Source organism: Coptis chinensis, chromosome 9, assembly GCF_015680905.1.
Source record: "Coptis chinensis isolate HL-2020 chromosome 9, ASM1568090v1, whole genome shotgun sequence".
Taxonomy (NCBI): domain Eukaryota; kingdom Viridiplantae; phylum Streptophyta; class Magnoliopsida; order Ranunculales; family Ranunculaceae; genus Coptis; species Coptis chinensis.
The window spans coordinates 30,303,777-30,317,763 of record NC_141464.1 but is presented as its reverse complement, the minus strand read 5'-3'; the positions used below and the strand labels follow the sequence as shown (position 1 = coordinate 30,317,763).

The window sequence follows — 13,987 nt, the reverse complement described above, 5'->3', positions numbered from 1 at the left end:
GAATAAGATGGATGATTGGGTGATCACGTGGGTTAAATATGTTTGCTGGCACGTGTCTCGCACTTGCCTTTTAAGCTAAAATGAAATTTTGGCCCAAGCCCAAATGAAATCTGGTAATTCTGATCTTATCTTCAATACCTTGCCAACTTCAAGAGCGGATCCGCATTTCGTTACTCGTCCGATTTTGACCCGTGAGGTACCAAAACGATCAGCATAAAAAATATTACATAATAGTATAGGGTGCACTCACATCCACGGTGGACAAAAAAAAGATGAGGGAAAGAAACAAAAAGGAACTCTAGGGAAATATGTACAACGGAAGAAGGAAAAATTTTAATTAATTTTTTTGGGTTTTGAATAAGAACTGAAATTTTAAAAAGGTGGGTCATTTTAAGTTAGATTCCCAAGACTTAGAAGATTTTCAAAACTTGATTCAATCCTAACCAGATGGTTGGATTACTCTCCTCAGCTGTGCTTGATGAGCAGGTGGCTGACACATGAAAACCTTGAAAATTGAATTTTCACTATAAGGTTGAAGACTGGGGTAAGTTGGTGTTTGACAGTTCGAGCACCAGCCTTCTCCCATAGCTCATCTCTTATGTGTGTATGAACTCTTACATAAACTAGGAATGATTTTAAGTATATGTGTCCATATCTTCAGTTATATTTCTCTAGGAAGTGTTTGCACATGATCATTGAAACTTATCCATCTAGTCTTGCTAGGTGGAGGGTTTTTGTTCGTTACAGAAGACATTTTTTTTTAAGTTTTTAGAAAAAGAGAGATTGAGAACGGGGGAAATTTTTTATGAAAGGAAGAATTTTTGAAAATTTATACAAGTTTGAGTCTTTTAACGTCAGATTCTCGAGACAAATAGAGAGGTGGAGGCAAAAGATAGAATTAAACAGAGAATAGTATTAGAGATGCCTGTTTTTTTTTTTTTTTTTTTTTTTTAAGTTGGTTTTCGCAAGCAAAATATATCTTTAACCATAGTGAGGTTTTGACAAGAAAATAAAATTATACGTGGATCTGGTATCAGTTTGGTTACTCTGGGGCATATAACTTTCATTTTTATATCCTCTAGTTTTGAAAACTATATAGAGAAGTTTTCAATATACTCGTACTCAAAAAGTTTTGATGAGAAAAACAAACCATAATAGGAAATCTCGGGCAACTTTCGTGTCGGCTCTATGGCGAACCCAATCTAGACAGACAGAGCTTCAGCTATACGAGTTGGGGGATTTACTGAGCAAGATATAGAATGTCTTGACCCGGGCGAATAGGTCGGTGATATAGGCCACCCTTAGTAAGAAAAACTTATCTCAAACCGCCCCTAGATTGCGTTGTTCTAGGGGTTGGTCTGTGTAAAATCCATTGCCTATTTTGTTTTAGGAAAATAACATAACTATTGATGTGTCAAGAATCTAGAATTAATGGAACATAGAAAACAAACATTTATGAAAGTGTGAGAGAAAAGTTTTTCTTTTTGGCTTTTTGGGTCTTTGCTCCTAAATTACTTAAAACAATAACAGAAAAATAGAAAACTACTAAGAAAAATCACTATGAGGAGAGTGATCCTCCCAATAGAAGGAAAAGATTTTTGAATTTAGGTGACTCAAATTGCGAACCATCCCATGGTTTGGCCTTTCTAGATCTTCCACCTCTTGTTTTGCAAGTAGGCAAATCTAGTGAAGAGGACTAGCTCTATTTCTAGATAATCTAGTCTCTCCTCTCCTACTCTTTAGTTTGCCCTTGTTAAAGCCATTACAACTAGATTGTAAGAAGAAACTCAAAACAACTAGAAATCGCTCACAGAAGGAAATATTTTTTTGAATTAAAGGGCTCAAGCTACTAGCCATCCCATGGTTTAGCATGCCTATGGAAGACGAAGCATGCTAAACAACCATGAGAGACAACTATAATACACCTTCACTCAATCACCATCTCACCTCTACTTTATTTGACATCTCTTCTTAATAAAGGAAAGACTACTCAAGCGTCAAAGGTGAAGATTAAAAGAAAATACTTATGTAAAAACAGAAAGAAGAGAAATGTAGAAATAGCGACAATGAATTTTAAAAACAATAACAAGAAAAGAAAAGCTATTCTAAAAAAACTGTAAAATAAAGAAAATAAAAAATTGAATACTTGCTCCATAGGGGTACATCACTACTCAAACAATGAGTAAAAGTGCTAACGTGTAATGCATAAGATATACGTGGACTCAAGGCTCCAACACTTACAACCACACCCTCCAAGTGGAGAGGTCCGATTACCTTATTGTTGTATTCCCTTTAAAGCAAAAGATGGAATGGAATGGCAAAGGAATACATCTAGGAAAAGAGGATTTAATCCTCATAGATAGGATGATTAAGAAAGAGTTTTTAGCGCTCCAGCTTCGTTCACATCACTTGTTGCTCCAAAGGCTGTGTTTGTTGGTTTAGGGTTTGGAATAGCTTGACCTGGGAACACACCTTTTAGGTTTTGTCTTGGGCTAACAAGTTTAGAGATTGTTGCATGGAGGATAGGATCTGGGTTTGTTGCTGCATGACAAATATCTTATCGTATCTGTTTGGACACTAGTTGATGGTGTAATGGGAACTAGGTCTCTTTGGTTGTTGATAGGTAGGTTTTGGTAGTTCTGGTTAAAATGGGATGGAACCAATGCTCTGTTCCGATTGTTATAGGTACCTTATCTTTGTCCTTGTCTGAATGTATTTGGTGGTTTGTTGAAACCTGGAGGTGGTTGGTTTTGTAGAATGTTTGTCCATGTGAAGTTTGGATGTTGTCTCCATGGTGCATTTGGTACATTGAAACCACATACTTCTTTTGGCTAAAGTGATTATAGGTTTGTGATCAAGGGACAGGTGGCATCTATAAGATTTAAGCTTAGACATAAATTGCATGGTGAGGTATTTATGTTCATGACAAGATGAGGGGATTGGTCTTGTTGTTTGGTTTTGAGGGCATCTACCTTTTTTGGGAGGGCTTTGATTAAAGTTTTTATTTCTGGATCAGATTTCACCTTAAAAATACCGCTAGCTTTAGATGTATTGGGTTGGGTTGTTCTGGAATTGTTTATATCACCCCAATGGTTACTCTTTTTAGCTTGGTTTTCAAGAAAGGTTAAGGCTTCGGTTGCACCTCTGTCAAAAAATTGCCATTACTCATGATGTTGAGGGTTACTTTGTGTTATTGAAGAAGACCTTTGAAGATACATTGAACAAGAGTGGATTTTTCTAGTTTATTATAAGGACATGAATGGAGTAGGTCAGAGAATCTATACCATGCTTCATAAAATGTCTCACTTGGACTTTGTCTGAAGAATTGTATCTTACTTCTTATCTCTTCTATTTTCTTTGGAGGAAAGTACTTCTTCATGAAGGATAACACAACCTTTCTCCATGTATCAAAAGAATCGGGCTTCTGAGAAAGAAGCCATGCATGACTCTTACCAGCTAGAGTGAAAGAAAACACTCGTAGGTTCACTTGATCGTCAGTGATGCCCAGATGGTGGAAAGTATTGCATACTTCATGTATCCGGCGTAGATGTTCATACGATAACTCGTGTTCAAACTTGTGAAAGATGGGTAGAAGATTGAACATGTTTGGTGGAATATGAAAGTTTCTTGTGAGCGGTGTGGGTCGTATACAAGATGGAGGCCCTTCTTGTAATGGTTTGTAGAAGTTGGAGAGAGGCTCTTCAACTTGCACTACTTCGTCTAGTATATGGAGGACTAGAAATGAAGGTTGTCTAGGACGACGTGCTCTGCTACGTGAGTAAGTTTTATTCTTGTTAATACCTATAATGCCTGAACACAGTATCATGCACTTTTAGCAAGACAATAAAACTATCCTAACATGCGCAAACGATGCAAGGTATGCTTAAGCAATCGAAATTCGTTTTTGCAAGTATGGAGATTTGAAACTTTGCTTGGTCTATTATTTATTATGCCCTGTTCAAGGAAACAATTGGGCGCAAGACTAGGATGGTTCTACTACACGTCTCAGAAGAGTAGGCAGTCACTTCACCAAGTGGTGTGCTACCAAGAATCTCACTCTCAATGAATCTGGGGGAGGGGAGAAAGGAAGATAGTTGGTCCGCCGGAATATGGAAACTAATTACTTTAAATCCTCCTGGCTATATTTTTGTCCTTTTCTAGAGGAGCGTGACTATTTTGGGCTCTAGTTGATTGATTTTAATTCATTTTTTTTTGGTCTAGGGCATCAAGAATCAAACAACATTATATTTATCTACATTGGGGAATGACTTCCCAATGGTTGTTATATGGCTCGGGTTCAGCCTTATGCGTGAATATAAATTGAAATACGGAAATTAAATTTTAAACAATCCCATAAGTATTCTTAAACACACAAGGTATCCTCTTACGTGGGATTTAAGGAGGTTTAGAATTTACCTCTCAAGTCGTGCTTGCATGTTGCTTGAGGATAAGGCGATGTTGGTTGGTGCGTGATCTAAGAATCAGGCCCAACCGTTCGAGTTTTTCCCTGTTTTAATTTACAATAAAATGTCCACTTAAAAAGTAAGCTGGACTGTGGGCTTTTTAATTATACAACTTTGCCTTTAAGGGCCCAAAACATAAAACTAAACTAATACTAAACTAATCTAATAGATTAACTAGTTTAGATAGATTATCTAGACTAACTAAAGCTAAACTTAGTTAGAGTGTTGATTACCAAGTTGATTCAAAGTGTGCGAGCATATGATTCATGACTCACCTCGCACACTTGAACTTTTCAAGGGAATGAAAACTCTAATCTCTTGGTAAGTTTAGAACTTTAACGAAGTGCTCACTCATGTTCTTCCACATAATCAATCAAAAACTCATATTTTTTATTTTCTTTTTTCTTTTTCTTTTTTCCCTTATATCTCTATCTATTACAAACAAGTTCCATTGATTTATACTACTTCATTACAAAATCCGAGCTTCACAGTACAAACAAGTAAACTGTGAAAAAATCAAATATCACTGTTGGAGATGAGCTCGCGGTCACCTGACATGTTGAGAAAGTGGGGTTGGGTTTAGTTGTTCATTTTAGATCATTTGTTAGGAGGAATGGTTTTGATGGTTGGAAAATTTATTTCTAAACTTTATAGTCTTTCTTTACTCTTGTTCATGATGTTTTAAATGGTGGAAACACTAGTTTTTTTTTTATCTAGAATGGTTTGAAATCTAAATAAACTATAGATTCGATAGACAAACAAGTATGGAAATGGTTTAGATGGATATCTTGCTCACAAAGTTATACTCATTTGAACTTGTCAAATGAGTATGACTGGTGTTTCTAGGGTTGAATTAAAGATTAGAAGAAGTAATGAAAACTTTGTATTGAAAACAATATTGAAAACTTGTATTGAAGATAATAAGAACTTGATTTACCAATTAAAGCTTGAAGAACAAAAAAATGGAAAACAAGTAAATAACAAATTAAACTATTAATTAAAACATATTATCTACTCCTAATGACCAAATATTAATTCTAGGGTAAGGGTCTCTCTCTTCCCACTTTGGTTTATATAGGACACCAATTATATATTGGCCCCTTCTTCTAGAAACACCTTGAGGATAAGATTAAGCTTTAAGGGGTTTTAACTTTAGCCCATATAATTGAATTCTTGATTTGGCTTTAAGTCCTTGATTCCATAGCTTTTAGCTTTGAGTCCTTGACTCTTCAGCTTTTAGTCCTAAGTCCTTGATAGTTGACTTTGACTTTTTGGCACTTTTGCTCATAAACTGGAATCTTCCTAAGCAGCATCAATAGCAATCCTTTTTGCGCTAAAATGCACGTTTTAGGAATAAACGTCCTAAATGGCTTGTATCCTGCAAAAGGTAGCAAAAGTTATAAGTTGTATGTTCATTAAGCATAAGAAGGACATAATTGGAGCATTGTAAAGGTAATAAAATGTACATTTGGGGACTGGTCAACTACCCCCAAACATCATTTTGCCTATCCTCAAGCAAAGATAAGAGAAAAAAAACTAAGATCACAAATGTGTGATTTATTATACTAATCTCGTTTTGTGGAGTGGGATTGCATTGACCATAAGAAAATGGCCTTAAACCACTAGGAATTCCCTAGTGGACGAGCTTAAGCATCGTGAGAGTTTTCCATAGAAGGTACTTATAAACTTCCTCTATCTAGTACAAAGCACTACACCATATCACTGAATTTGCAACATTTAGGAAAACTGATTGCTAACACTTATACTTCCGTTACAATTTTTGTCACACATGTTTTTCGTTAGCAATCTTACTAACCGTTACATATTATGTAGGCAAATGCTTGCTTTATTTAGTAACATTTACCCAATATTAGGTGACGGATATTTAAGTGTGACCTATTGCCAAAAAACATAATAATAATAAATGAAAACCTGAAAACAAATGAAACTGGGTGAAAACTTTTGGGGGGATGTTTTTCATTCTCGCGCTCATCTCTCACACCTTTTCAATAACAAAATAACTAAAGAGAAAAGTGAAGAGGTAAGCCGCATAGAAAACCGCTACCACTATGCCGCCGCTAGTATTACCCACTGAGGTAAGTCGTATATTCTCTTTCGTTTTCTTAATCTTCTCTTCTTCCTCCTTTCTAACAGTTAGGGTTTTGGCTAAAGCGTTCAATTTACACCATCAATTGCTCAAGAAAGCTTCTTCTTTGTCCAAGGTAACATTTTGTTTAGTGAATCTTCTTTCAATTACGGTCTCTAGTGTTTCCATTTTCCAAAAAAAAAAATGAATTAGCTTTTGGGTTTGTCTAGACGTATGATTATAAGGGTGTATGTTCATGATTACTAGTATAATCTGTCAACCATGGCCAAAGTTTGCGTCTTTATATGATAGATTTTAGTTTATATTAATAATCTCATGTTGTACTGTGTGTATCAATGACAAGGGTGGGAAATCTACTCTTGTTGGCTTTGTTTCTTCAAGAAAGTTGGAGCCATGAATGCCCTGGTAAGGATGTCACATCATTGTGTAGTATATTCTAATTTCCAAAAAAACTGTAAATACATATTTTGCGTCACAACGTTTATTCCATTGTATTCATAGTATCTTGCAGCCAAAACTGGAAGCATTAATCTAGAAATGCAGTTTTATAGATTGCATTAATATTGGAATTAACAGTCATAATGTATTCATTTCTATTTGGTAAAATCCAGGTGCGTGTTTCTGCCATCCTTACAAATGCTCTTTTTATACTAAACTTGGACTGTGACCACTACATAAATAATAGCAAGGCAGCTCGAGGAGGCAGTGTGTTTCTTGATGATCCACAGATTGGAAGAAAGGTCTGTTACATCCAGTTCCCTCAAAGGTTTGACGACATTAACAGGAGCGATCGATATGCCAATAGAAACTCGGTCTTCTTTAATGTAAGTTGTTCCTCTTGATTTCACTAGGTACCTAACAAGGTTATCAGAGGTAAAATTAAACAAAAAAAAAGACATTGAGATTACTTTCCTTGTCTTTGTAGATTAACATGAAAGGTCTAGATGGAATACAATATGAGATATGTGGGTACTGGATATGTTTTCAGAAGACAGGCTCTATATGGTTATAACCCTCCGGAGGGGCCTAAACGTCCAAAGATGGTTAGTTGTGATTGCTACCCATGCTTTGGATTGCTCAACAAATATTCCAACCATAATGGAGTAGGATCCAATCTTGAAGGTTTATCAGGTCCTTAACTAAATACTCATAAACTATTTGCTTTAAAATGTTTGTTAGTTTTCCTTTCTCAAATCATAAGTTTTCTATTTTCCCCTTCTAGTAGTAAAGGAGAATAAGGAGCTACTGATGTCCTAGATGACTTTTGAGAAAAGATTTGGACAATCTGCTACGTTCATTACTTCTCTGCTTATGGAGCAAGGTGGACTCCCTACCTCCTCAAGTCAAGCAGCTCTGCTCAAAGAAGCCATTCACATTATTAGGTGTGGCTATGAAGATAAAATTGAATGGGGTTTAGAGGTAATAACCATAACTATAAAATAAAATAATGAAACTGATCACTACGAATTAAGTGGCATTAATTTTTTGATACTATATCAAAACTGTAAATTTTTCACATTGATTTCAAGTTAATATATTAAATCTGTAAAGAAGGTATTGAATATTGAATATCAAATTTGTAAAGAAGGTATTGAATATTTTGTGTTTCTTCAATCTAGGTTACTAACATGCTATGAGTTGATATTATAATTTTGTCATGTGCATTAATTAATATGGCATGTTCCACATAGTTCACAACACAACTACATTACTACATCTAGCTACTTGTGCATATTCATACTTCATAAAGTTGATAGGCATTCGACAGGTCTACACTGGTTTGCCATATTTAAGGTGGAATTGGAAATGATCGGGCTGCAGGTGTGGGGAGCTAGAGGTAAAATAGCTATAGCTGGATTCTTATCGTTTATTACAGTGTTATTTTCGATCTTATCTTGTGTATTGCATGCTTTAATCTTCTTCATAGAAAGTTGACCACCTCAATGAGATTTACTTGAGCCTAATAGTAGACTTGCATAAGTTAATAGATGACATACGCTAAGTTTCAAGTAGGCCCATCCCATAAACTAGCCTATTATTCATAAATTAGTTCAAAGCTTGGTGTGATGTTGTCTATGTAACTATTTCATATAGCCAACATAACGTATCAAAAACTAATTTGTAAGCTATCATTTCAATTTAAATTAGTATTTGATTCAATTTAAAGGGACGCCCATTCCATCTATAGCAAGTATGCAATTTGTTATCTAGTTTAGCCTAGTTGATAAGTAAGAAAGATGTATGTGTTCTTAATCATGAGGTTAGTTTTTCATTGTAATTGGACCCTTTTTGTTCTTTAGCACATTTTACTATTTGTAGCAATGTTTATTTGTTTTTTATTTCTCATCTTTCATCAGCATTACATGCAAGATAGACTGCGTTACTGAATTGGTGGGCTCACTGATGAACAAGTTGCAACTTGAGCTTGCCATCACAGGGGGGAAGTTATTTCATTACAAGTTGTGCCACATGTACAATCTCAGGTATGTATATTACTAAATATCCATGACCTTGTGAAAGTGTGAATTTAAGACTTATTATCTATCACAAATAAAGATCTGAATCTTGCACCACTAGCACGAGTAAACGCAAAGAGTGCATTACCTAATGATATCCTCGCCAGTCCATCTATGCCACGCCTTGTGTCAGACAATACCCCATTTGAGTTAAGATTTATTGTGGAAGTGTGGAGGTGTGGTTCATTTGCATTGGACTGCTTTATGTTTGTACTAAACTAGCAAGAAAGCCTAGTCTTCCACCAAGCCTATCCTTGAAACTTGTCCATTGATTGTATTATATGTATGCTTGTTTGTTTTACAGGTGTTTTAACTCCGCCAATGCAAACTTATGAAATTAAGTTTTTGCATTGCCGGTTCCCAGCCCGAATAGAGGAGGAAGAAGGGGGTCTCTTGGAAGTCTAGGGTTGGTGATCCATTCCAAGAAAGCTTTCGGCATTGTCAGCTTTTCGTAGGTAATTTTTCCCTATGGCGCACCAATTTTTCCCCTCAACATGCGCAATGTTAGGATGCTCTTTTGAGAGCAACATTTTGAAGACAACCCGTTTGAGATTCTATTTTTTGAATGTCTTGCATTAGGTATTAGGCATGCTGAGATAGAGTCGAGACATTTTATTTTTTTTCATTAACTATGCTTTATTTTCTTTCTTTTCAGGACATAGTGTTAGAGCTTGAGTTTCAAGGTGTAATAAAGAAAGTTACCATGCTTCATGTTACTAGTTTTCTTAGCAGTCTTATTACTAAAACAGTTTGCTCCCACCACATACTTATACTCTGTAACACATTTTCCTGACACTAATTCGTTCACCAAGGCCTGTTGCATCCAAGCTTGTTGTTGATACACCTCTCCTAACTGGGCAGGTTATATGCAAAATGACTGCATCAAGTCATTTTTTATTAACAATTTCACTAAATCAATTATATGTATTGTTTCCTGATAATTCTGTTGTACATTTGTGCAGCATGTTCTTGATGCCCTTTTCCCTTCAGTTCTTGGAGGGACTTGTGCTATACCTAGTGCATTTGGTTATGGAAAAACAGTTATTAGTCAAGCTTTTTCTAAGGTGAGTTTGTTTGTTTATTCACTTGTGTTGCATATGGAGATTCGAGCTCTTAGAAATTTTACGTGATTTGCTGAGTTCTCATTGTACTTTATGTATGTGTATGCAGTACTCCAATTCTGACACTAGTTTATGTGGGGTGTGGAGAAAGAGGAAATGAAATGGCGGAGGTATGCATCAGTATTTGTGATATTAATAAATGTAACAACTAATTATATGTAATTAGGAGGAAGACTTGTTGAATACTGACCACCTTATTATCTAGGTTCTTATGGATTTCCCTCAACTAACAATGACATTGTCTGATGGCTGTGAAGAATCTGTAATGAAAAGGACCACACTTGTAGCTAATACTTCTATTATGCCTGTCACTGCTCGAGAGGCCTCCATATATACAAGCAATATCTTGCTCCTGCTTCTCATGTGACTCGTCATTTAATTATTTATTTTTAATTTAATTTTATATTATTACTTTTTTTTAACTATAGCCATTCATTTGCTCACTTTGATTGATTGGAAAAAAAGAAAGAAAAAAATAGGTTCACATTTGATCTGATTAACTTTGTGTGTTTAGTTTATGCACATTGTTGGTGAATATTACTACGACCAAAAGAAGGATCTATCTGATGGACTTCTTTAGATTAGTGCCACACATACTAAACACTCTTTTTACTTTTCTTTTATGTTTTTGGTCTATATTTTGAAAAGACCCAAAAAAAAAGAGAAGTCTTCCATACACAAGGTTTGACTCTTTGAGTTATGAGCTTAGTTTCAGAGAATGGTTTTGTTAAGCTCTTTAGTTGATTTAAGCCACTGTTTCGCATCTGGGGTTACTGAGTTATCTTTGTATTTGTAAATAAATACATTACATGTTTGATTTCACAAAGTGGTGATACCATTGGAGTAGTTAGTTGTGTGGTTTATTGTGTTTGCTTATACTTGTGTGAATACAATATTACCAGGCATCACAATTGCTGAATACTTCTGGGATATGGGCTACAATGTCAAGATGATGGTTGATTCAACATCTCAAAGGCGAAGCGTAAGCTATGAAATTTCAGGGCATCTGGTATGCCTTTCTTGGTTTCTTTTTTGGTGCAAGATGTCTTAAATGTTTCGGTCCCCTAACAAGGTGTAAAATAATAAATCTGGTAGGGGTTTTCTTTCTGTAAAATATATGTATTTGACCCTGGTGCCTAATAAGTTGATAAAAGTGTTGTTTGTCCAGTTTCCACAACAATATATAATAACCAAAATAGGAAGGTGGGAAAATATGGGAAAGTAGTGAACTATTTTAGAAATTCAGGTAAAGTAAGTAAAACAACCATATTAGAAAATGAGTTTCACTTATGCAAATTAAGGTGTGGGAGACCATGGCATCCTGAAAATCGGATTTCATTCCCAATCAACTAAAGATGGAGACTGCATATACTTTGCTCGATTTGCTTCTAGTATGTTTTTTCTTTTTCTTGCAAATATTTAAAAGAGGACATTACCCCTCATTGTATAACCACAAGTCACTATTAAAGACGAAGAAATGATTGTGTGAAGTCGTCATCTTTGTTCAGAGAAAGTAACAGTATCTTTTGCTGGTATAGAGAATGTCGATCAATCTTTCACATCCAAAGTCAAACGATTATTACATTATTAGTATTGTGAATGGTGTAAATAAGGTTTCATTGCCTGTGTTAGTTCATCTTTTAGTAAACAATTGGGTTGGGATCTAGTCTCGTGCATACTGGCATAGTTTGTATTGGAGAGCACAGAATGAGCAGATTTAGTTCCCTAACAACTTATGTTTCAACTTCTAACATCACAAGCCTTTTATTAAACATAAGGCATCAATTCATCTACCTTATTGAGTTGTTTCTTAAAATTAAGAGAGGACAAGCAAAAGGCAAGAAAAAAGTGCAGTTATACAGTTATTCTCTTGTGGTAACAGTCATAAGACTTGCTCATGAAACTGTGTTGATAGTTTTGGGTCTGTTTAGAAGTCTTATGTTCTTATTTGTTTATTGCAACTACCAATTGCTTTATTTGTTTTGTCAAATTTCTTCGTTTGGGCATCAAATATTCATATTATACTTCACTTCTTTTTAAATGATTTTCTAAATGTTACTAATATGTTTAAATTGATACACGCTTGTTTAGAATTGATTGCCTTTTTCTGCAACTAATTCGCATGATTCTAATTGTGACTGTACAAAATACAACCATTGAAGTTGAAGTTGAAGTTTTGAGTTGCCCATCGGAAGTGTTAAAGTCAAAGGGTTGTAAACCACAAGGCTACTGTGAAGTTCCAACTGAAGAAGGTTCATTGCATAAGAAGTGTCAGAATATTTAGATTTTTTGTCCAATTTAGATGATAACATTGTAATATTGTATGAAATTTTAATTTTTGAATTGTTAGAGTTTTGTAACTGTGATTGTTGTATGAACGTGCGCCAGTACAAGTGGCCGATATTTTTTTTATACAATGAAAATTCATTAGTAACGGATAGAGAATCATTAGCAACAATTTTTTTTTAAACAATAAAAATTCGTTAGTAACTGATACTGAACCATTAGCAATAGAAAGTTTTTTTATAAACAAATTTGGTAACCGTTACTAATAATTTCTAATGGTTACGTATCCGTTACTGAAATTAATTTTAGTGACATTTTATAACCGTTAGTAAATTTTTTAACGGATAATAAGTGTTACAGATATCCGTTACTAATATTAGTCATGCTTTTGTGTCAACATAAGATAACCGTTACTAATATTTTTTGTAACGGATGTACAAATAGGTTGTTATGGTGTAGTGAAGGGTCTTGTTTCCTTGTTATCCTCAAAAGTCTATACGTCTCATTAGTGGGGAAATAAAGAAAAGTTCCTTTGAACTTAGAATAACATATACACAGTAATTTAATCATCTAAAAATAAATATGCAAAACATAAGCGGTGAAATGCAAAAGCAGAGTTGTTTCTGAAACTTTTGGAGAGCGTTCTTAAGGTGGGTTCTCACAGGGGTGTGTTGCAATCACAACTCTCTGATAGATTCACTCAAGTTTTGTTTTCTCAAGTGTAGAGGGCACTTATATTTCTCATATACACGAATGAAGTCCAAAGAAATCAGGGTCGATTGATCACAATATCCACTTACTATCACACCATCCTATTTCTAGTTGAGCTAGAGGTTTTTTACTAGGAATTACGGGGCTATGGCAGTGGTTTAGAAATAAATGGAAGGGGAAACAAACTCTGATAAGTTGAGAAATTGGGTCTTTAGGATATTTGTAACTAGAGAAGAACCTCATTTTGTTCTTTTGCTTCTAAATTTGTGATTCATTTTTTAGCCCTTTGGCTTTGTGACTCCATATGATTTTGATTTTTGGGAGTTCTAACTTTGCTTTTGTTTCTTTTGAAATCGACTCCTTTTGATTTTGAACTTTTAGGAGATTTTTATTTTTGAATCTTTTCTTTCTTTTCTTTTTGAAGCTTCTAATTATTCTATTTTTGTAGAAGGCCTTCTCTTCTCTTTTTACTGTTCATCCAATTCTCAACTCGTCAGCTATGAACGCTTTTTATTGTGTGTAGTAACGGTTAAGGGATTGATGGTGATGAAATAAAAAAGTTTTTAGAATTTGGTGAAGGCTCAAGGTGGGTAACTAGAGAAAAACTATCTTTTTGGGGTTTTAATGTTTATTTGGCTATATCGATCCAAAAAGGGCCTAAATTCTCTCCAAGGATATGGTGTGGTGATCAAGCAAGTGGACGTGTTGTCTATCTATCCGGACATCCTTTGTGTCATCACTCAATAATCATTCAGATGAGGCTTTTGGCTAGATTCTCACAGG

At 35.0% G+C, this 13,987-nt stretch overlaps 1 pseudogene across 1 annotated transcript; it reads left to right on the top strand.

The window, feature by feature from the left end:
• The first annotated feature begins 9,884 nt into the window (after window positions 1–9,884).
• LOC147475518 (V-type proton ATPase catalytic subunit A-like) lies at window positions 9,885–12,641 on the top strand (annotated as a pseudogene). Its single transcript, XR_015209721.1, has 6 exons — window positions 9,885–9,947; window positions 10,049–10,150; window positions 10,257–10,317; window positions 10,413–10,545; window positions 11,110–11,216; window positions 12,376–12,641. The product of XR_015209721.1 is annotated as a V-type proton ATPase catalytic subunit A-like (transcript).
• Window positions 12,642–13,987: the final 1,346 nt, after the last annotated feature.